At 44.6% G+C, this 23,374-nt stretch overlaps 2 long non-coding RNA genes across 3 annotated transcripts in view; one reads left to right on the plus strand and one right to left on the minus strand.

Moving 5' to 3' along the window:
* LOC135421279 (uncharacterized) overlaps nucleotides 1–13,370 on the plus strand; it is a 61,564-nt gene extending 48,194 nt beyond the window's left edge. For both annotated transcript variants that reach the window (XR_010433946.1, XR_010433945.1), the window contains 2 exons: nucleotides 7,685–7,804; nucleotides 12,076–13,370. This is a non-coding gene — a long non-coding RNA (uncharacterized LOC135421279). The remainder of the gene's footprint in view (nucleotides 1–7,684; nucleotides 7,805–12,075) is intronic.
* LOC135421280 (uncharacterized) lies at nucleotides 8,597–15,118 on the minus strand. Its single transcript, XR_010433947.1, has 3 exons — nucleotides 14,940–15,118; nucleotides 14,665–14,836; nucleotides 8,597–10,830 (listed from the first exon to the last, which is right to left on the minus strand). It is a non-coding gene; the product is annotated as an uncharacterized LOC135421280 (long non-coding RNA).
* Between the last annotated feature and the right edge of the window lie 8,256 nt (nucleotides 15,119–23,374).

Consider the following 23,374-nt stretch of genomic DNA (forward strand, 5'->3'; position numbering starts at 1 on the left):
ATTTGCCTTATACATTAAGATCCAAATTTGCAGGCAGCAGCCATAATACTGTTACTGGCCATGAATGGAGAAGGGAAGTGCAGTCAGAGAGTCAGGACTGGAATAGTGGCTCTGACCCATCTCGACAGGGAATGTGGGAGCAGGTGCTTCTTCATCCCATCTTCCTCCCCTTGTGCTCTTTCCACAAACCATTAGCAGAGGTTTTTAGATATGACAGAGAGTATGAAGGGAATGGATGACAGGTGCAGGAACATATCCCAGGATCTGATAAAATCCACAGGACATCCTACAGGCTAGAAAAGTTGTTTTCATACTGAGCCTGTTGAGGTCTGTAAGCAAAGAGGTGGGTGCTGTGCTGGGCTATTCACCCAAACATTCCAAGTCTTCTGTCCTTGCAAAAGAAATGAGGGAAAAGGGATTTTGTGTAAATTGCTTAGTAGAAGACAACCTGGAGAAGGCACTTTTAGCCCTCTGTAGCAAAGGACACCATTTTGGGGCTTTCTCTGTCCAGGAAAATGCACATGTTAGAGGTGATAAATAAGAAGTTATTTACTTACTTTTGAAACTCTGCTCATCATAAGCTTGAGAGTTGTCATAATGATGGGGAAAAGGTGTGGTTAGTGCATTTTTGAGGCTTGCTGGAGAAACAAGGATGTGGATGCAGTGTGTAAAACCAAAAGGAGGATATTTATCCTATTCTTATTTCCTATTCATTTGATGTCTTCGAATGTTGTGCAGCCTTCAGTAGTCTGGTGGGGTAGAGGGAGGGGGATCTTTAATTGGTGCTAGTCTGTACCTACATGGTGTCATCAATTAGGTGCTTGAGTGAAAGTGGCTTCTTTTCAAAGGTGTGGAATGGCAAGTGTTCTTCCAGTTCTGGGCTGGGATTCAGGGAGCTTTCATTCAGTGCTAAATATGGATTAGACATGAGAGGAGTGACAGCTTAAACAGGCAGCCCATCATAACAGAAGTAAAGACATTACAAAACAGGACAATAGGACAAGAGCTGACTGCTTTTAAATCAATCAGTTCAGCCCTTGGTCTGTGTGCTGTGCCTCTGCCCTGCACCTCTTCTTGCCAGGGTGCTGCCCCCTCCCACTGGTGCCAGAAGTGACCATGACAATACAAACAAGTTTGGAGTAATTATAAACTGTCACCTTTAAAAAAAAAATTAAAAATACAGAAATCTAGTTCTGTTTTCCCTCTCGTGCCCCCATGCATCACTGTGCAGGCTCTGAGCAGCTGAGCCCACTATTACAATGTTGTCAGGGCCCTGCTAGTTTTCTAGTTCATATCCTTGTTCATGCTGTTTGCTAAGTACTTGTTCACTGTGACAGCTTTCAGCAAAACAGAACACACTGAATGCTTCTTTCCAAGCAGCTCTGTCCCGCTGGGCTCCAAGTGAAACAAGCCCTTCAGACTCCATCATGTGAACTTTTCATAAGGAACAATCTCCTTTAGACAATTCCTTTCAGAGATACTACCCGTGAAACTGGGACTTGGGGATGAGGTGACATCACAGCCTTCTTCCTCTGGCCAGGGTCATGGCCACCAAAGTTGTATTTGTTAGGAGGCCTCCACATGGCATGGTGCATGATTTCCTTAATTACCTAATGTTTCCCCATTAAAAAAAAAATAAAAAAAAATCTACAACAACTCGAAAGTGTATTTTAGTGTGTTTTCTGTCGAGAGAAAAGCAAAGGGTTTTTGTGCAAACAGCCAAATCCTGGGCTGTGAAAACCAGAACTGATTCATGAAAACATAACTCACGTGCAGTTAAATCTTAAAGGCAGATGTGCCAGAGCTGGTGGACCAAAACAGGCAGATCTTTGCTGTTTCCCTGGTTGGTGTGGGTACCTTGTGCCATCCCCCTGTGGCTCACCTTGCTCTCCTTGGTAGCAGTTTTGTAGGAAGAAGTAGGAGGTTTGAAGAACGAGACAAGGTGTGTGTGTTCACTGAGTTAGCACAGAAACAGGGAAAAAAGGGATTGGAGAGTCTGGGAGCATGAAAATGTTTGTGTGCTCTTCAGCAGAAAGAAAACCCTCTGGGTCTCCTCCCACCCCACTGCTGAGGAGAGAGCTTAGAAAAGCACCACCCCCTCTCCAGGAGGTGGAGGTTCAGTTGATGACCCATGAGAAGTGTCCCAACCCAAGGGACCAGCACCCCAAATATCTGCCATGCACGGGCAGGGCAGAAAAAGTGATGTGGTGAAAGCACCAGAGAAACAGTCACAGGGAAGGAACTGATGGGAAAGAAAAGTTTCAGGTGTATAATTTGATGCAGAAAATGGTCCTTCTGGTAGTGGTGTCTCCCACGGATATGAGAATGAAGCATTTATGTGGTTTTGTGTTTTTAACTATATTTGGTTAGGTAAATATGAAAAAAAATGTCTCATGAGTGAGTTCAAATTTTGTACTGATTTTTTTTTTTACTTTTTGCTGTATTAAAGAACTGTTCTTCTGCACTGAATTACAAAAAAAAAAAAAAAGAAGAAGATAACCCCAAAATGCATTAAGAAGGCATTGCTCTTAAATAACTTAAAACAAAATGCTATTTGGAAAACAAATGTAAAAAAAAATGTCCTTCAAGCCCAAGTGGTGTTTGGTCCTTCATGAAAACATGTTAATAGCATGTTAATTGCCTGTTGGTGAAATCTGTAGCTGCAAATATTTTGTTTATCCAACCTCAATGATGAAATATATCACAATTATAAGCTCCAGAATATCTTGCCCTTAACACAGTTGTGTATGATACTGTTTTCTAACTCAGATGGTATTTTTTCCATCTGTGCTTCTCTAAATGTTAGTTTCTGAGCAAGGTTTAGTTTATCTGGCTGAGTCATTCTGTGGGCCAGACAAAGGTAAAGGGCAAGTGATTTATATGAAAATTTTGTCTACAACATGTGTGCTCTTCAAGATACTTTCTGTACCACTTTGGATGAAATTAATTGAATGGGCTGGAAAAATATGCTTTGTTATGTCCAGAAGTAGCAATTTGGTTTTTCCATCTGACTTCCTATAAATCTTCATTCACTTTCAGTCAGATCAGGGATTTCTACCACTCATCTCTGTGTCTGGCCAATAATTCAGGACTAAGAACATGCAGCACCAAAGCAGTAGTCTGTCTTTTTATTCCCACATACTTTTAATGAGAAATATTCATTCATAACTGCTGGAAGTTAAGCATTTTGCTTGCAGAGTTCTAGATGAAGTTAGCAAAAAATTGGGGCAGGCTTGGTGTGGTTGCAGAAGTTGCTCATACTCCTGTGTGAATTTGTGCTCACAGGGAGTTGTCCCATTGCTGCTGCTGTGGAAGCCATTCTGCTTTCTAGCTGCATCCTACTCAATAAGAAACCACTTCCATGTGCAATTCCACGGGTATTTCTATGCCCAAATAAAGAAGGAAACTTCGAGGCCAAATTTTAAAGATGCTGAGCAGACAGGAACTCTGCCATGTTTTGGTTGGAGATGGAATTGCTCAGTATTTGTGATTCCCTCATTGGTATGGAAAAGGGAGACCACCTTCAAACTCGAGTGTTTATGTCCATTTCTGTTCACATCTTGGCACCACAGTGCTGTGTAATTCCCAGTGAGGGCACTGGGAGGTTTTCTTTCTGTAATTTTAGATGTTGAAGTCATTTTAGCAACAGCTAGTGACTAATAATTAATCCTACTAAATAAAAATAATAATAAAAAAACAGTAGAAGGAAAAGACATCTGAAAGAATATTTAGGGTTATTTACAAAGCAAAGTGGTTTAATGTCTGTTTTAAAGGTAATCATATGAAATCATACCTGATGTTAATAATATTGAATTAGAGTGGTTTGCCTTAAAATGCTCATCATATCCCTGTCTCGTTCACATTCATCTGGGATAGCCAGTGATAACCAACCCATTTCAGGGCCAGCCAGGTGTGGGAGTTGGTGACACAGCTTTGACTGTGTAACCTGTGGCTGTGTCTTACAGGACCTCACAAATAACAACCAACTTCTGCCTGTTCTTTGTCCTTTAAGCTGATATTAAGACCTTACACATCCACACAGAGGAAAGGAGAGCAGGAAGAGGAATGTCTCCATGTGGGAGAACCTGAACAGAGTTATCTGCAATTACATGTTGCATTTGTTCGTGCTGTGTGGAGAGACATAACTTCTGTGCTTAACTATTTTTCTGCCGAAGTGTATTTCAGGGGTTTCGAGTGGGGGCCACAGTAAACACAAACAAACGTGGTGCTCATTCAGCTGGGGGTTCCTCTCCTTCACTCCCCTGCATTCTCCCATCACTCTCAAAAATGACAAACCCACGTTTATCCAAGTGGGGGGACTGAGGGGGCGCTGGGATCGAGCTTTTCTTCCTAAGCAACCCTTGCTTTTTCACGATTCATTAAACCCTTTCTCCCCCGCGTGTAATTGGACCCCTCTCATTTACATGCATGGGGGATGCAGAACTCGGAGAGAGGTGCCGTGGTCAGGGGGGGAAAAAACCCAAAAAAGGGAAAAGAGGAGCTGGCCCTTGGGCCGGGGTGAAGGAGACACGGGCAAACTTGGCAGGAGCGAGCCGTGGGTTGCCGTGTTGCCTCTCTGGAGGGAGCGAGCTGGTCCTGCTGAGCAGTGCCAGGAAGGGGCCGAGCAGGGAGGGCTCTGGGCTGCCTCGGCTGACCCGGGGCTGGGCATCGCTTCAAACCCCAGCCTGGCAGTGCCCTCGGCCCCCCAGAGCAGCGCTGCTCCGCGGCTCAGGCAGCAAACAGCTTGTCTGCCTGGGATCCTCTGCCCAGAGGCACTTGATTGATTAATTAATTAATTATTCCCTGCCCTGGTGCAGCCCCCCAGAGCTTAAATCCCAGCTATGGAGCTGAACTGGCAGTTCTAGGGGGGTGCACTTTGCACTGTGGAAAATAACTCTTCGTATCCCATGGATTTCTTTTCCTTGCAAGACAATGTCAGAAGTTTAGGAAGCTTGTTCCTCCGTTCCACGGTGGGGAAAAGTCTCCAGCCAGAAGGTGACATACTTCAGCTGGCTTTTTATATTGCTGAATTTCTACTTAAAAAAAACCCTGCATCCTGTGCACAGCAGAAATTGCTCCTCTCTTCCTCTGCACGGGCTCTGTTTAGCTCATCTTTACGCAGCTCTTTAAGTTGCTGTGGCAATGCCACGTTAAAAAATGTTAAAAAAAAATCTCTAACATCACATCTCCCACCAGCAACTCCTGATTTACCAGTAAGATGAAGATAAAAGCTTGTTAAGATCTAGATACTGAATAGCAAAGTTTACATTTTAAGCTGAGGTTTTGACTTTATAATGCATAGGCCAGACCTGTTTGTGGGTGTCAGATAAAATATCAGGCACTGGGATCTGCCCTGTAGGAAAAGGACCACTGCCTGTCTGGGAATACCTGCTCTCTCTCCTGCTCAGGCCACTCTGCCTGTGGCTGCACTTCCCAGCACTCCCTCAAGGGGAACAAGCAGGAATTGTACTTTTCCTGGTTAAAAGAACACAAGCAGCATTTGCTGACTGGTACTGTGGGCACAGTGTAAATATCTTTACTTTTCAGGGGAATTTGTGGCAAGGGAATCTGCATGGCACAGAGCCTTAGTAATTTACTTCTAGAGACAGCAGCTGGCTTTACATGTCTTAGGAGATGATGCTTTATGGTGGTAATAATTTGGTAATTTTTAAACCCTTAACAGAAAACAAGGAATGTGATATTACCCTTAGTGCAGCACTTAGGATTGTGTCTCTTGTTAAATGTTGACAGTCATTCAAGATTTATTTTTTTAAACTTTTATTTTTTAAATAATTTTTTGTAAACTAGTTGAGTACATTTGATGGAAGAAAATATTTAACCAGTATCAGGGCTAATATTTGTTTGCACACTGTCGATGGGAAAAGTTTTTAAGGAATTACATAAAAAGCATATATAAATATATTAACGAGCATTTCTTCTAAGCTCTTACTTTATATGCTCAAGGCCATCTTTTAGCTTAACTTCTATTTAGAAGGTTGAAAGAAACGAGGAAATCCCTGTAGAGAACAGCCAGCCACACTTCTGAATTTCAATGTGTTCCTTTAGACGAGCGCCTGTTATTTTAAATGGCAAAGTTGTTGCTTTAATCAGCAGACAATCCTTATATATGAGTTGTGCTGGCTTATAATTGTGAGAGCTAAATGATACACAAAACTGGATACACATCTTTGCAGGCCAGTTAATGGGCAGGACTGAAAGCAAAAGTAAACACTAACCTTGCAAAATAAAAGAAGTTAAAAGATAAGTGTTAAGGACCTTTTCCTTTTTTTTTTTTTTTTTTTTTTGGGGGGGGGGGGAGAATAAAACAAGATTTAGTAGCTTTCCACTTAATTTAAATGAAAAGAATAGCTACCTTACATATTGCACTGATAATGCGGGGGAGAGCGAAAACAAAACCCTCTTTGTAGCACTGACACCTCCTTTAGTTGTTGTGAAGAAACTTTTCCCCTCGGTATCTGCTAACCAATTCTAATTAATGCTGCACATTCCTCCACTGAAATCATTTAATGCATAACAAGGGGGTGGAAGAAAAAAAAAAAAGAGAGAGAGAGAGAGAGAGAGAGAAGAAATTCTCAATGCTGATGATTGCCCTGTTCAAATTATGGGAGTGAAAGCCCGGGCCCCCTAACCTACTGTCTATAAAGCAGAGCTTTGAAAGAGAGCTGCGACCTACAAAAGCTGTCAATCTGCCCTGCCCCGAGAGCCCGGGTTCACATGGATTCCAGTGACAGCCTCCTCCCCCACACACAATACATCAATCTGTCTCTCCCCCGAGCACCCACAGCCCATTGTGTGAGCTGCAGGTGCCTCCTGTGGCACCCACGGCCACCCCCGGCCCCTGGGACAGCCCCCACAAAGGGGCAGATGGGCTGGCTGGGTGTCCCGGGGCACTGGGGGGGTGCCCACGGCCACTCGGGGTTTAAACTCTTTTTGGGGGTGTCTCTGCTTCAGCCCAGTGCCTTCCATCCCCCTTGGCGAGGGTGGTCCAGCCGTGGAAGGGCTGCCAGGGGGGTTTGGTGCTCAGTTCCTGGCATCTTGAGCAAGTGGGTGTTGCAGAGGGATGGCATCCTTTCTAAGGTGTCAGTAAACACAGAGGCAGCAGCTGCTCCTGCCCAGGGATCTGGAAAGGAGCTTGAACTCTCTTCCCAACATCTTAATGGGCAAACAAGCCCCGGGGGTGTCTCTGTTCTGAATTACCTGTGTCTGTTTGGCACAAGGGCAGGGTTGGCACCCAGCTGGCCAGGCTCTGAAGGACAGTTCTGCAGGGCTGTGCTGCTGGTCCTGAAAGGAGCTGACTGCCCATTTGATCCTGGGCATCAGCCAGTGAAGGTCTGGCCTGTAACAGTGTCCCAGGTTTTTTGTAGACCTTGAATAAACTTCGTTACTTGATGTCTTAGTTGGCCTCTATGTAAAATGAAAGTTATTCTCTTCTTTCCTGATTTGTAGAAACTGTGAATTTTCTATTTACAGTTACAGAGGAGATGGGGATATGTCTTTGTGATTGTACAGGAGGACATTTCTGCCTTAAATGAAATGAGTGGCAGTGGTAATGGAGATGATAAAGAATACCTGCTAATGCACAGGATAAAAGTGACACTGGTCCATCTTCTGCCACTTTCTGTATCTGAACTGTGAATGTGTCATGTCCTGTTTCCCTCTGCAGTACTGAGTCAGCTTTGAAGGATCCAGAGGGTAGCCATGGAGCCCAACATGATAGGAAGCTGCCCAGGGAGGCTGGATATGGAGCAGAGGAAGCTCATCCAAGCCCATGCTGTAACAAGTGGTGAGTAACTGGCTGTTACTGTTGTTTTTCTCCCAACACTTAGAGCACGGGTTTTCTATTCTAACCTCATTCAGTGGAATTACATAGTCTTCTCCTGAGTAAACCAAGAAGCCTTGTAACTCCAGAAGTTCCTTAATAACCTTGCCTCTACTCAAGTAAAAATTTGCATGAAATAAACTTGTTTTAATTCCCATATATATATATATATATAAAGAAATAAGCAAGCAAAGTAAAAGTGACAGCACAGGCTTGACTTCTTAAAGCTCCTTTCAGGATGATGTTGTTCTAAGGTGTCCCAGGCAGTCTCCCTTTCTCCTGAGCAGTGACACAGCCCCATTATTGCAGAGCTGCACCCTCCCCTGCAGGTTCTGCTGGGTGCTGGGGCTGTCCCCGAGCTCAGTGGCAGGGCTGCTGCAGCAGCCTGACTCCTGCAGCACTGAGCTGAGTGCAGGCTAATTGCTGAAGTATTTCCTTTGCATTTGGTGAGGTTCTGCTCCAGTGGCTGCAAATTAAAGTGACACTGCGATTCAAGTCAGCACGATGAAATGATGCACTCACTGCTTTCATCTTGGTCCTTAGATAGATAACTCCTTAAAAATAAATAATAATGATTAAAAAAAAAAGAGCTGCTGACTAATTTGGTACTAAGCATCAGTCAGAGATCAAAAATGTCCCCGTGCAGAGCCTGCTTGTAGGTGTGATGATAACATCTGTAGGTGAAGACAGGTAAAAATCCTCTGGTTCACCTGCAGCAGTTAAGTGTGTTCCACTTTGCTGCCTGAAGAGCTACATTTCAACTTTCATTTCTTATGGGTGTTTTAAAAACACCAGTCAGAGCTGGGGCTGAGAGGAACAGCAGTGCAGCACAGTCCAAGCCAGCCAGGTGAGCCTAAACAGCCCAAACTGTTTGTTTTGGTCTTATTTAAGGAAAACATCACAGGTGTAGGATGCCAGTTCTATTGCAGAGAAGCAAGAGGCTGAGCCTATGAAATGGGTTCATGGCTGTTCACGTTTTCTCAGTTTAAACTGACAGAGAATCTTCAGGCAGATTTTAAGCCTCCCGCCAAAATACTTGACAATAGTAAATTCACACTGTTGTTGACTTGTCTCAACAATTTCTTACAGTATAAGGGAAATGATCCTGTTTTCTGATACTTCTGGTTTACTTAATTCTCCTTCAAGACTCTGAAAAGACCAGATGAGTGTATTATTCAGTGTATTGGAACATAGAAAAGCTTAGTTGGTTCAAGTTGAGCTTTATTTACAACAGGTTCCTACTGAAGTCAATAGTTAAAATTCTCTAGCTTCAAGTGTATGACCAAGTCTTAAACTGGAGACTTAACAGCAATTCTCATCTTCACTTGTGGGAATGTTGCTGTCACGTAGCAAATGACAAAAGTCCTGACTTTTCAGGACCAAGTCAGCTCCAAAGTACCTCGAAGACTCAGTGTTTAATATAGTCCATTAAAGACAGGTACATCCAGCCTTTGCTGGGACAGGTCAACAGTGCAAAACAAAAATTATCTGGGTAGCATTGTACTTTGTACTTTGCTTTTCTTGTTAATCTCAGTCTTACCTTTTAAATTCTTGTGGCCACAAGTGACATGGAAATGATGCCCTGAAGCAGCAGTTCACCAAAGATTTTTGAGAGACACTCTTGTTCTGAGTAGGCAAAAAAAACCCCTTGAAGTGCCTGAGCTCTTTGTAGTGATTATCTGCACAAGAAGTCAGGGTCTGGCAATCCTGGCTAAACAGTGCTCTGAGTCAAGCTTTATTCTCCTGAACTTAAACACCTTAGGAGAAGTTTAAATCTATGCCTGCTAGAGGGAAAGGTAGTCTTAATATGACACCTCACTTTGAAGGTGGCTGCAATCACTCAACAACAAATAAAACCCACAAGGCTAGGTCTTAAAAAAAAAAACAACTCTGTATTTCTTTCTTTTATAAATAACCTCTGGGACACACATAAGTTAGAAATGAAGGCAACAGCAGGGACACTCAGATGAGCTTACTGAGATCTGACGTACGATTTGCAGTGAGGAAACTGGAGCTGAGCTAGGGAAGTGATTCATTACCCATGCACTCAGCCCCAGCACAGTGTTGCAGATAGTTATTCTGGGCCTTAATTGCTTCTGTTAACATCATATTCTAGAGCTCATTAGTGATAAACAATGTGTATTAATATCATTCAGACAAGAACTAAAGATTCAGGTGGAAATCCATTTGCTGTGATGGCCATTAGTCAATTCAGAGCTGTTGAATGATGCTTGAGAATCTAAAATGAATTGGGAGAGTCAATATTTCATCAGGCAGATCCTCTCATCCTCTAGCAAAAAGTTCTTTGTCTAAAAAAAGTTACTTAATGAAAAGTGCATGTTTGAAAAGGACACATTACTAAGGACTGCCCTGTTGGTCTCCACAACAGTTTGAGTCCTAAAGAGTGGCTAAGGCCAATCTTGGGTTTGATGAAAGCATATCTTTACAAGAATCATGATGCTTGTCTCAGTGGTGAGTTTGTCCCAGTGTAGCCATCTTCAGTATTTTCAAGTGTAGAGACTTTGCAGCTTCAGTTCCATTTTCTGGTCCAGGCAGGTCCCTTGTTTTTGGTAAGTGAATATCTGTTGTGATTTCTCCAGATGTGACTGACTGAGAGCACAGTTGGTTACTCCTTGTTCTTAAATCACAGTAGAGAGACCCCACAAATGGCTCAGCACCAGAGGTATGACCATGGGATGTGCCAGTGGCACAAACAGTCTCTTCACACTCAGAAGAAAGTAAGTTCACCTGCTCCCTTCCCACACATTTCTTATCGTCTGTTTGACAGAAAATGTCCATTTCTCTTCATAACTTTGCTTTGGGTGTCTTTTTCTTTGTGATATAGAAGACTCACATTGCTGGCAACCTGTGTGATCCGAGGAGCCAACATGGTGTGGGGAATGGAAAGACAGAAGCAGCAGCTTTGGTCCTATAGTGGGGCTCCTGTCCCAGGTTCAGCTGTAGAATTTTGTAGTAGGATCTGGAACATCCTGAGAGAGTTCAAATAAGAACTTAAAAAAGAAACTTAAAGTCTTAAAGGTTAAATTTGAGAAACTCCCTTTTTTTTTTTTTAGGTTATTTAAAAAAAAACAACAGTAGAGAGGTAGTATGACTATTGAGTTAATTTGCTACCTCCAGTGAAGGTGCAATTTCTTAATAATTAGAGGATTGTACATTGAAAGGTCTTGCTTGGGTGAGCTTATAGAGCGTTGTTATTTGGAATTCATCTCCAAGATATATTTTGTACAACTCCTGGGAAAAATTTTGTGAACTGTGTATGAGGGAGGTTGGACTGGATGATCCTAATGCTGCCCCTCAGATCCCTCAGAACCCAAACTTCTGTGACACTTGAGAAAGTGCTACAAAGTCAGCTGGCTGTACTTGTACAAAATTGCATGTGATCTCCCTTGACAAGTTTTACATATGAATTGCCTGTCCCTCACCAAATGAACCCAGATTTCTCCTACTTTTTTTGCTGTTGTTGTTGTTTGCTGTCTGTGATGTGGTTCATCTAAAGAAATTAATTACACCTGAGAAAGTCAGCTAAAGGTTTCTGCTTTCAGAGATCACCTCTCCCTGATGCTGAGTGCCTGCAGCAGTGTTTAGGGTGATAATTGCTAATGTCAGCACAATGATCTCATGTTTAGCCTCGGTTTTCATTTATTCTCCAGTGCAATCATTATTTTCTCTTTTCAGCAGCATTAAGAGGGCATTTCAGTTTACAGGAGGCTGCACAGCTGAGTGAGTGGCTGCTTTTGCCAAGCCTCCAGGCTTTTCAGAGCACAAAACGCCTGAAGTTACCCTTCTCACTTGGCTCGGTGAGAGGCTCGAGGTGTCCAATGCCCACGGCTAATCCTGCCTTTCTTTCTCCCAGCTGCGAGCTGGAGGGGCTTTGTGGCTCCCTCGGGAACAGCTGAACAGTGCCCTGCCCTGCAGCGGGGGAGGCACTTCTGCCCAGAGCCTGGTTCCAGGGACACCCAGGGAGCACCTCCCTCCTACCTGCAGAGAGGGAGTGCAGCCTCCCGAGGGTACCACAGGGAGCTGGCTGTGCTGGGAGCAGGTACTGCACTGAGCAGGATGCTCTGGGAGCAGGTACCACACTGAGTGATGTGCTTTGGGAGCAGGTACAAGGTCTGTTGGGAGTAGGTATCACACTGAAGTGGATGCTCTGGGAGCAGGTGCTTTGGGAGCAGGCAGGAGCTACCTGCAATATTTTAATTTACCCCCATTTCCAGATTTTTTCAGCTGTGTGAAGTCCTGGGCTATGTGATGCCATGATGGGAGACCTCCTGCATGGAGATATGAAGCTGTGACCTCGCTGTGGAGAAGCCACCAAGGAGCTGTGGGGCAGCACAGCCCCCCAACTGGCTCTTGGCCGGGCTGGATTCCTGGTGGGCTCTGGGTTAGCCCCCGAAGAGGTGAGACCAGCAGAGCCAGAGGCAGGTGCCTTCCCCGTTTGCAGCTGTTTTAAAAGCTCTTTGCTGTGATCTTTGGTTCTTCTGCCATCGTGTGGCTGCTGGAGGGATGCTGGGTCTGCTGTGAGGGCTGGGAGTTGGTTCCCTTGGCAGTGTCAGCTGGAAAACCTCATGCCCTCCCTTCCTTCATCACGTCCAAGGTGACAGCACACCTCACACTGGGTGGAGCACAGCTGTGAGCCCAGGTTATACCTGAGACCTCCAACACACACAGAATTCACAACGTTATCCCCCACAATTTCAGAAATGTGCCTGTTGAAGAGGTGTCCTTTTTTTTTCCCTCTCTGGAAAAGCTGTCCTGCTGATGGGGCTGTGCAGGGCATGGAGCAGCACATCTCAACAGCTGTTCAGTGATCCACATCTGGCTCTGTGTCCCCTTGTGCAAGGAGACTTTCACCTTATTGCCACCCCTCCAGGACCACTCAGTGCATGGGCTGTACAGACACAGACCTGCCCTGAGTACACAACAGTCACTGGGGAACTGCCTGAAAAAGCTCATTCCCACACCTAACAGCTACAACTGCAACATATAAACAAGATGCATGTCCTCCACACATCCATTCCCTTCATCTCACCTCTAGGATATTTTTCTTGCCCAGCAGACTGAGTAGGTCCATTTTCCTGACAGCCACCCTTTCCTGAAACAGGAAGGAAGATACAGTGCTGCAAGCCACACAAAGAGCCACCAGTAAGTTTCTAAGCCCAAACATTTCAGTATTTACACACACAAGCACTAAAAACTGCTTCAGAACTTCTCCACTTAGGAATGTGAAGGACAGAGAGGTTGCAGACCGTGACTTTGCTTAAAAGCAGCCAAACATTTCTCTCCAAGGGCAGTGCAGCTCCAGAGCCCCTCCCCAGCATTACACAGACATCAGTCCACATATGGTGGAGGTCTTGGCAGAGCTCTTACTGCCACTGTGCTGCAGACAAAAGGCTCAGATCACTCAGCAAGTGAAGATCTCGGAGCGCACTTAATTTAAAAGCTAAATATAGCATCAGAATGATGCTTGACAGTGTTCCTTTAATAAAAAAGTTATTTGCCTGAAGATTCATACATTTCAAATGAGAATTTGATACCTGATGATAGCTCTCTTTCAAGTACCTTGTTTTCCATTCCTACAATTGTCATTGCACCCACTACAAAATCCCAAATGCTGTATTGATTTGAATTAAACTGAGAACCTTTGAATATCCATGCAGAAGCTCAGGTCCCTGAGGCAAAAAAAGCCCGTGATGTTGTCCACCCATCAGCATCCTCGTGGAGTCAATTCAGCTGCTCAAAATAAGACATAATAATCCATTCCTGTGACTTGCTGAAGGACACGGAGCAGAGCCAAAGGTTCACTCTGAGTTTCCCAGCAGCCCACACACCACAAAGCACATTGTAATTCAGCTGCTCAGAGCAAGACAGTGTCACAGCCTTGGCTAAAGACAGGGAGAGCTCTTCCACTGCTCTGAGAAAACTGCCTTCAGTGGCTGAATTCTCTGCTTCTGGTGGGCTAAGCCCACTTCCATTTGGGAGGGCAGAAGGTGCAGCCACCAGGGCCATCATTCAAGATGACATTTGCATCCCATCAGTCTCCAATTCCACCTCTCCTCTCTGCTCCATGGCCCTGTGTCCCCCAAACACCTGCTGCCTCTAATGGGAAATGTAGACACACACAGCTGGAAGTTCCTCACCTCCCACCCAAGCTCTGCCGACACCAGTGACTGCTTTGCTTCTGAATACCTGCCTTTTGATGGCCAAGAGAAGCCCTTGCCCTGCAACAGCACATTTGATGCCCTGTGTTGATGCATTACATTTTATGCCATGAATTTTGAAAGCACCCCAAGGTCATCAGCTATAAAAAACAGCCAACATGACAGTGGAGGTTTATCCAAGCAGTGCTCCAAGCCCTGAGACTGACAGCTCATCAATAGGGAAGAGACACCAGGCTTCAGATCAAACAACACATCCTTAAGGAGGATGTTAAAAATAGAAAAGCAAACCTGCTCTTGCCCAAATGCACAGCTGCTGAACATGCCCTGTCCCCAAAGCCAAACAGCAGATGGGCATCTGCAAAGTCAAATATGAAAGGGGAGTGTGTGCCTCTCCCCTGCTTTCTTAACAGTCACTCAGCAGAGTGGTTTGAGGCTTTCAAAAAAGAAGGTATCTTGGACCAAAAAAACCACACCCCCCCCCAGAGACTCTTAAGTTACTTCTGGAAGCCTAGTGGGGACCTGTGTTCCAAACACAAACATTACTAAGCTTCAGCAGCACTGGTAAGTCACCCAGGCGTGGGAGTTGAGAGCACAAAAAAGCAGGAAAGACGTTTCTCAGGGCATTGCCAGCAATTCCCTTCCTACCTGAGGATGCAGATGGAGGTGAAGAACCAAAGCTCAGGGCCAAAAGCACAAGTCAGGGAGGTCTGAAAACCTCAACAAACCATTTCCGTGTGATCTTTGCTACTGATCTTTTCTTCTTCCAAGATTTTTCTTGTCTTCTCTCATACGTGGAGCTGCTCAGTAGCACAGGAAGCTGGAACAGAGAAGTGCAGATATCTGAGGACTTTGCAGTTCTATTTGCTTTTTCTCTCTCTCTCTTTTTTTTTTTTTTTTTTTTTTTTTTTGTGGGAACTCACCTGATTTCCAGAAGCTGTTCCTTTTGCCTTGAAGCACCAGTCTAGGAGCTCATCTGATGAACATGGGTGTGGTTTTTCAGAAGTGCCAGAGGGTTTATCTACCCCAGTGAGATTGTTCTTGGCTGGGAGGTGGCTCCTCATTCCCTTTTCAGCTTTGCCCAGCAGTTCACTCCCAGACTATTAGCTCAAGCAGGTTCAAGTCAAGGATAGGTTGGTTCATATCAAATTGTCTCCAATTAAGATTATTTTTTTCACTTCTAATAAAGTATGATCACAGAGCATGCATGGAATGCTTTATTACTCTGAATTAGACCATGCACTTTTTATATATTTTAAAAGCTGGAACACAAATTAGCAGAAATGGCTTTCATGTGGCACCTAAACTCACTCTTTCTTTGTCTTGAGGCATGCTCCTCATGACACAGGAGTTATTGGCTTTCCTCCCAGCTCCTAACACACATTCACTGGCACAAGAAAAGTCTTGCTAGGCCAGGAGGGTAAGTCTGAAAAAATTTGTGCCCCTGGCAGGACAGCCATAAAATTTAGGCTGGGGTTTGTGTTCAGCTAGCACTGTCTTCACTTTAGCAATCATTACATTTCCTTCACCCACAAATACAGGTAGCTTTCAGAACTAGATTTCATAGCCCCAGGGTCACTATACTTCAGCAAACAGACTTAAAGTCAGAGGACTCCAGTTCTAAAAATCAAAGCACAATCACCACCAAAGTAAAGTTATTACAGTACTAACACAACAATCTGCACTGCCAGGAATGGCCCAGGGGCTCCAGGAGCCTTTGTGAGCCAGTCACCACTGCTGGCAGGTGGGAGACAGTCCAAGCCCCAAAAAGGTTCCCTTCCCTGGAAGAATTGGCCACCTCTTTTCTGAAACCACTCAACACAAACCCTCTCCTCATAATGCAGAAAAATTGCCAGAGATTTTGATTTAAGAGGTGCTGACACCAGAGGCAGGCAGAGCAATGGTGCCATTATCCCAGGGTAGTGGCAATGCTGCTCCTGCCCAAACCTGGGGCAAGCACACTGCAGGCATCAGGAACTGCTGGACCCCAGACCTGGGGAACCTGAGGAACACCCCCAGTGCCACAAACACTGCTCTCCAAGGAGCAGTTCACATACAGGTTACCTCTGCAACCTGTCAGGGGGCTGACTTCAGATTTTTTGGCTGTTCCTGAACTCAGCTGCTTTCAAGAAGCTGCTGCAGGATGGATTTCACACTTGGCTAAAGGACTTGTTGAGGTAGGAATATGCTACAGGCATTTGACCTTAACCTGCCCTATGGAGCATGTCTGCACAAACCTTGGTACATCACAGTGGTACCCTGGTGATGCACAGACCCACAGTGGATGAGAGAGAGCAGTGAATGGGTAAAAAACTTCGTGTTGTTTTTCAGTTGAAAAAGAAGTCTGGGAATTTGGAAGGTTCTTTTTTCCTTTTTTTTTTTTTTTTTTTCTCCTTTCCAGACTTGCCTAGTATGTCAGGGAAAAAAAAATAGAAGAAAAGAAAAAGAGAATCAGCCCTTTGCATGTGATTCATGTCTAAAGACACCCACGCAGCTCATCACACTGACCTCAAAAGCCAGAAATGCTGCAGCAAGACACTTCCAGAGAGAGAATCCATGGGCACTAAACCAGGGTGAACAAAGAGCCCGTGAATTATTAGCTCTTCAGAGCTAATCTGCCAGGCAAATATTAATACAATTACTGATCCCTGAGTCTCATTGTTTTCAAGTCACACTGAATTTTTTGAAGGATGGAAACTTGTCACTGCCTTCAGCAGATCTGAGCTGGGAGAAATAAAATAAAAAAAAACCTGAGAAAAACCTAACGAATGGAGGAAACATTTGTTTCTGTGTAAGCAACCAGCCACTGGGTATGGCCAGAACAGCAGAGATGATACTTAGTGTTGCTTTCATCAGAAAGGCTGTTCCAGAAACACTCCAGCTCTCAAACAATGGTATTGCCCATGACTGCTTGCTGTGCTGCCTCAATCTGTTCTACATCAAGCTGGTCTGGATTTCCCGAGAAGGGAAGGTCTGAAGGGTCTGTCATTGCCCTGTGCTCATGCTCTGGGTGCCAGCACAGTAAAACTGTGCTCCTGAAGAGTTTCACAGCTCAGCCCAGCCCAGGCAGGAGGCTGCTGATGGCTCCCTAGAAGTGGGGAGGCTGTTTATCAAGGTATGACCTGGAGAAAAGGTCTGGCACTGGCTCCTCTCTGCAACTGCCATTGAATCCAAGCAAAGAAAAAAAATCCATCCTTTACTCATCTCAGTTAAAATAATAAAGAAGAAACTTACTGCTTGGATACCTACAGATGAATCTGCAGGAATAATTATGGCATAATCCACTGTGAGTTAGAGAGCATTCAGGTCCCAGAGGTTTTCAACCTCTTTTGCCACTCCTTCACATCCAGCCAGTTCCTGATCTCTCCATGAATTTTTGGACTCCCTGTAAAGCACAGCTCTCCATGGAGGCAGAATCACTGTGAGGTTTGCACAGAGACCCTCATTTGCTCAGTACACATCCAAGGTTGTGAACTGCAGCCCTCAATGCCCAACCCAGCCCATTTGCTCAGGAATAGGGGCAAACTGCAGCTCTCTGTGAGCACCACAGACAGTGGGGTTGAACACATCTGCCCAGAGATGAGGAACAAGCTGAACCCCACTGTTCAGCTATGAAAACCACAGCAAGAACATCCAAGCATCAGCCATAGTTTCAGCCCTTAGAAGATGGGGGAAGCCTCTGTAGCCTCAGGCTACCAGAGTCACAAGATATTCACAACTAAAAAGAAAAGTCCCTGCTATGACAGCCTGAGCACTGAGCCTCCCAGCCCAGAAACTGCTGAAAAGTGCACTTTTTGGAGTTAGTTTGGAATGAGATGACCTGCACATCGGAACAACTTGCTCTTACAATTCATTCATACCTTATCTGCATCCAGGAGTTTTACACATTTTTCACATTGTTAAACGTTGTTCTGGAAAATTCCCAACCTAATACTGATTGTGCTTCAAAAATGATGTATGCCTGAGGGCAAAAGATCTTGTGAAAATATGGAACAATGTCAACATGCAAATCTGACATTTTATTCCAGAAGATGAATGAAAAACAGTTAGTAATACTCTGACACACAGTTTAAGCATTTTGTAAGAATTTGCCTTTTACTTTCCAAACAGAAACACTTCTTAGAGTCAAAAAAGCTTGTATGGAATAAAAAAATGTAAGAGAGCATAAAATTCCAAGTTTGAGAGACCCTAACGAGTCACGTGCCTGTCCAGCAGTTCTTATCTCACTTCTAATAGAAGCTGAAAGCAAATGGAAGGAAGGTAAAAGCAAGACTGTGAGATACTAATTCTCTCTAATACCTGAAAACCATTTAAACTCCTGCAACTCTGAGGCAGATGCAACTCCTCTGTCTTTAGCAGCCCTAGCAAGGATGTCTTTCATTAGCTGACCATTTTCCCCTTGAGCCTGTGCAAACCTTTGCCATCTGTGCCATCCCTGTGCAGGAAGATCTGCAGTTCAGCCACCAGCTGAGTGAAGAACCACGGCCTTTTGCTTGCCTCCAAACTGCTCCTATCACTTTTATCTGCTGGCTCCAGATGCTTGTAGTGGAAAACAGGTCAAGAGTCAGTGCCCAAGCACTCTCTCTCTCTTCTGCTCATGTGTATGTACATGCTGTGGGCACAGAGATGAGATACTGGAGTAGATGCTGGATAGAGTGACAGAAGAGATGCTGGAATTCAGCACAATAATATAAAGTCTTTTGATAGACTGATAGGTTCCCTCCCAAGTTGTCACAAGGCAAGAAATTTCAAAGGCTTCGTTGTCAACCTTTCTGCATGAATAAACAATTTAAAAATAGCAGAATTTCCTTTGATACAAAAAATCTGGCTTCTGCTAAGCAGTGCTGTTGAACAAGCAGATTCTGTGGCACTTTTCCTCTATTGTTTCTTTGCAGAGACAAGCTCTGTGCTGTCCCTGTTCCAGGTGATGCCTGTTACCAGGGAGAGGGTGTGACAGGCACTTCAGAAGTTTCCTTTTTCACCTGCTCAGGGAAGGAGAGCTCGGAAGCTGCAGCCAAGAAATGATTTCTTGCCATTTTCTCTCTTTGTGCTTCGCTGCAGGTTTCCACCTCTGGTCTGCAGCACCCCAGGGAAAATACATACTACTTGTAAGCTGTCAAGACAAGGTAACTCACTGAAGGAAGTCATAATCAGGAGGCTAAAATTAGCTGTAGAGCCGGGTGCATCTTCACTGGGAAACACTTAGATGTTGCATCCTGATCGAAATGGAAAGCAGGGAGGGCAGCCTGGATGCAGTGGTTAGCAGAGAGATGATAGAAGCAGCATTTCTCTTCTCCCTCCTCTGTCCTCAAACATTGCTTCTCTTTTCATTTCTGCACACTTCTGGTCTCTCTCCATTTTAAGCAGAGCAGGGCAGAGGCTATCCTCTCTTAGATACTTTGTGTTGTTTGTTTTTGTTTGGATTTTTTTTTCTCCCCCCCCCCCTCCTCATTTGCCCCTTTTTCCTTTTCTCCAAAGAGCTTTCTTGCATGGAAAATGGCAGCCACCTGCTCCTATTGTGAGGCTGCCTGCAAATGGGAACAGCCACTTTACTGAACACAACTGCCTTTGGGCAGGAGCAGGCCCAGCTGGGACTAAGATCTACAAGTGGACAATTAGCAGCCAAGTAGTGGACTAAAGCTGGTTATTTTTATTGCTGCCCTGAGGAGGTAGGTCAGGCAAGGCAAAACATTAGTATAACCAGCAAACTGTAAGTATCTGAAGCTCCTGCAAGCCCTGAAGTGCCCGTGTCCCTCATTTCTGCCCAGCACTGGGCAGCAGGGAGGGGTTTTTCTCATCATCACTGTGCAGCATGTAAGCTGTTGAAAGAGGAGCATGAAGCACCTTTGGGTTACTCTGTTTTTCGTGTTTCATATTTAAAAGCCAGTTTTAACTTTTTGCTTTGCTCCCCACGTTAGGATTGGTCAGTGCTGGCTGCCAGCACCACTGGCCACTGATGCTGTGCATGAGGTGAGACCCTCTGTGCTAAACCCACAGCTCCAGCACCACCCCAGCCAAGTGACCCACCTGGCCAGTCCTGCTGCCAGAGGAACCCAAAAAGAGGTGTCCATGCACTTCTTTGTGCATCACCACCATCCTCAGCAGAGCTGAGCTGCCCTGTGAGGCCAGAACGTGGATCGAGGGTGGAGATCAGGAAAAATTTCTCCCTGGAAAGGGTTGTCAAACATTGGAACAGGCTGCCCAGGAGAGTAGTGAAGTCACCATCCCTGGAAATGTTCAAAAAACCTGTGGATGTGGCACTTGAGGACGTGGTTTAGTGGTGAACACGGTGGCTGTTCTGGTTTGACAGTTGGATTCAGTGATCTCAGAGGTCTCTTCCAACTTTAATAATCCTGTGATGGAGAAGTTGCCTTAAGCTGTGGTGGATATGCCAGCACAAAACTGCAAAGCCTGCTGGGAATGACCTCCCTCAACACAGACTTTTGGCTGCACTTTTCTTCCTTCCAGTTCTCAGGTGTGTTTTATTGCAGGAAATGTGACATTAGAGAGAGAACTGAGCCCTGCTTGTCTGAACCCTCCACGTACTGTTACGGCTGCTTTTCCAGCCACAGTGACACCCCATGTAGTGCCAACCTGGCAGCTGAGTTCCCAGAATAGATGCACAGGACTTTTTTTAAATCTAGTGTGATGTCAGAAAACTTCCCTTTTTAGCTTTTGCCTCATCTATCAGCTATAACTTGCCCATGGTTGCTGAGCCATAAATAGAGTTAATGTAGGCTAAGGTTCACAAAATCCTGTCAAGAAGTTAAAGATCATTAGGAGAGAGCTGGAATCTCCTACAGGGTATTTATTACCTTAACCTTATGGCAGGATGAGAGGCACGAAAATGTGATGAAAATACACAATATCTTATTGTAATGCAGGAAAGCTCTTTAAACATATTTTGTATCTATCATCATGAAAGACTTAAGGCACCAAGTAGATAAAAGGTTTTGTTTGACCTAAAAATGTCAAAGGTTGAGAAGCAGGGACAGACAGAGGGACTTGAACTCAACTACCAGAGCACGATTCATCTCTCCCTGCAGTGACTGAAGGGATTACCTCCTAGAAATGATCTGTAAATGCAGCTTTGGGTGAAAACTTCATGTGGAGACACCTGAACCATGCATCAGTGAAAGAAGGAATTAGAGCCTGCCCACCTGTGGGTGCTGACAGCTCCACCAGTGAAGCTCCCCAGTAGCTGGGGGTCCTCAGCACAAGCTGAAAGCTGCTGGGGACCCAGCAGGGTGAATCCAGACTTCATCCCCCTCACTCCTAAAACTCTCTGGGACCCTCTGAGGTTGTGCCAATTGGCAGGGCACTGACCATCAGTCTTCCCAGGCAGATCAAAACCCACCTCATCTCTAAACATCTCTCCAGTCAAAGCACTGAACATCTCTGCCACAGCCAGTGAATCAGAAGCACCAGAGTCCAAACAGCAGCACTAATCTAGCCAGCAAGTAGGTGGAGATGGACATTTAAGCCAGAAGCACTTGCTGTTCTTTCTTCCTAGTTATTTGCAACAAAGCAAGAATATACAGTGACACAACTCACCTGCATCCACTTCCTAAGGCATTTGTGAGCACACCCAGGGGTCACCCATTGCTCTGGCAGCTGATAAAACCTTTCTTTGCAGTGTCAGATCCTGGGGAACAGAAAGACCAAAACTTTAGGGGACAAAAACTTCTCCCTTCCAAACCAACAGTGAACACCTTATCTTTCCTATCCCACTTCACTTCCTTCTATTTCCCCCCATTCAGAAATGGCAGCTGTGCTTAAAAACTCAGAAAGAAACCATTACATGGTGAACTCTGGAAAGCAGGAAGACTGCTTCTTCATGTATGACTGCACATAAAGACTTACAGATCCCAAATTAGGCAGGACAGAACTCTTCTTCCACTTCCTTTACAAAATGCCTCTCAGATGTGCAAGGACTCTGCCACACACCCCAACTCCCCTTCCACTCCAGTCTCAGCCACCTTTCATTCACCTCCCTAATTTTCCACAATTCAGGTTATGCAATCCCAGATCACCCATGGCACCAGGTAACCCTGAGCCAAGCAGAACATGAGAGGAACATGAAAACAATGGAGCAAAGGAACAAACCCCAATGCACCTGCTGGGAAAACTCCTGCCCCCAGCACACCCATCTCCTCAGCACAGTCACAGAGCTGTGCTGCAGCACGAGGAACAGCAAAGGTCACACTCAGCTGGGGTTGGTATCTAACAGAGGATTTTTTTTTCTTTTAAAGTCAGTTTGCCAATGGCTGAGATCAGTCATTTCCTGCTTATTTTTGAGTTGGAGCCTTCACCCTTTCATATCTCTGGTTAAGGACAGATTTACTGTTCTACCACTGTATCTTTAGCAGCAAGACCATGTCTTCCAATATCTTTCACTATCATATTCCCCCTCTTCCTTCATTTTTTTTTTAATTTTCCCATTTTTTCAAGGTGATTGATGCTGCCAAGTCTTCTCTGACACCTTTTCCAGCCTCATTTTCCTGAGAGACTTTTGTAAGAGCATGAAGTCATAGACCAGCCACCTATTGCACAGTTACTTGTTTCTAGTTGCTATGAAGCAATTAGCCACCAACAAAATAATCTCACAGATAAATCAAACTACGTTGCACCAATCAGCACTTTTTTTTGGGTGGACAACTGAGTCAGCTGTGACACCATCAGTTGTATGACACTGGGTGCCCAGAAGACCCTCTTGCATAAAACCCAAAGGGTATCTACATACTCATTGGAAAATAACCCCATCTTTTATCCCAAATCATTAAAGAATGGGCTTATAATTATTTTGAAAATACAGTTATAGCCACTCTTTTCCAAGCAGCAAGAACACAGTCCTTCTGCCTGGAATAATTTCTTCAGGAGAACTGCAGTGAGCCACAGAAGATCATGCAGAGTTTATAAAAATGCAACTCCAGGATCATTTATCTCGGTGGGAGAAGTGCAGGTCTCTGCCTGGTGACTTTCATGTTGTTTCAGATAGGGATTCTTGGAAGATTTCAATTTCAGATTAAAGATTTATGAACTTCATTTTAGTGACAGCATAGCAAGCCTGCAGGTGATATGTCCAAAGACATATGGTATTTGAGGACAGAACTATTTTAATCCAGAAGGGTTTCTTTTGGGGTTTAGTTTATCTTAAAAAAAATAGACAGAGAAGACTTTCACCTTAGAAATTCTTAGATGCATACCCAGATTGGCAATCAAGTTAAAAAATCAAAGCTCAGTGTACAGGTACTTATCTGTTACACTTTAATATTAGTTTTCCTAATGGCTCAACATATTCAGAGGCCCTGAGCAGCTCCCTCGAGTCAATCTACCCAAAATTAGTTTCCAATTAATT

Source organism: Pseudopipra pipra, chromosome 13, assembly GCF_036250125.1.
Source record: "Pseudopipra pipra isolate bDixPip1 chromosome 13, bDixPip1.hap1, whole genome shotgun sequence".
NCBI lineage: Eukaryota > Metazoa > Chordata > Aves > Passeriformes > Pipridae > Pseudopipra > Pseudopipra pipra.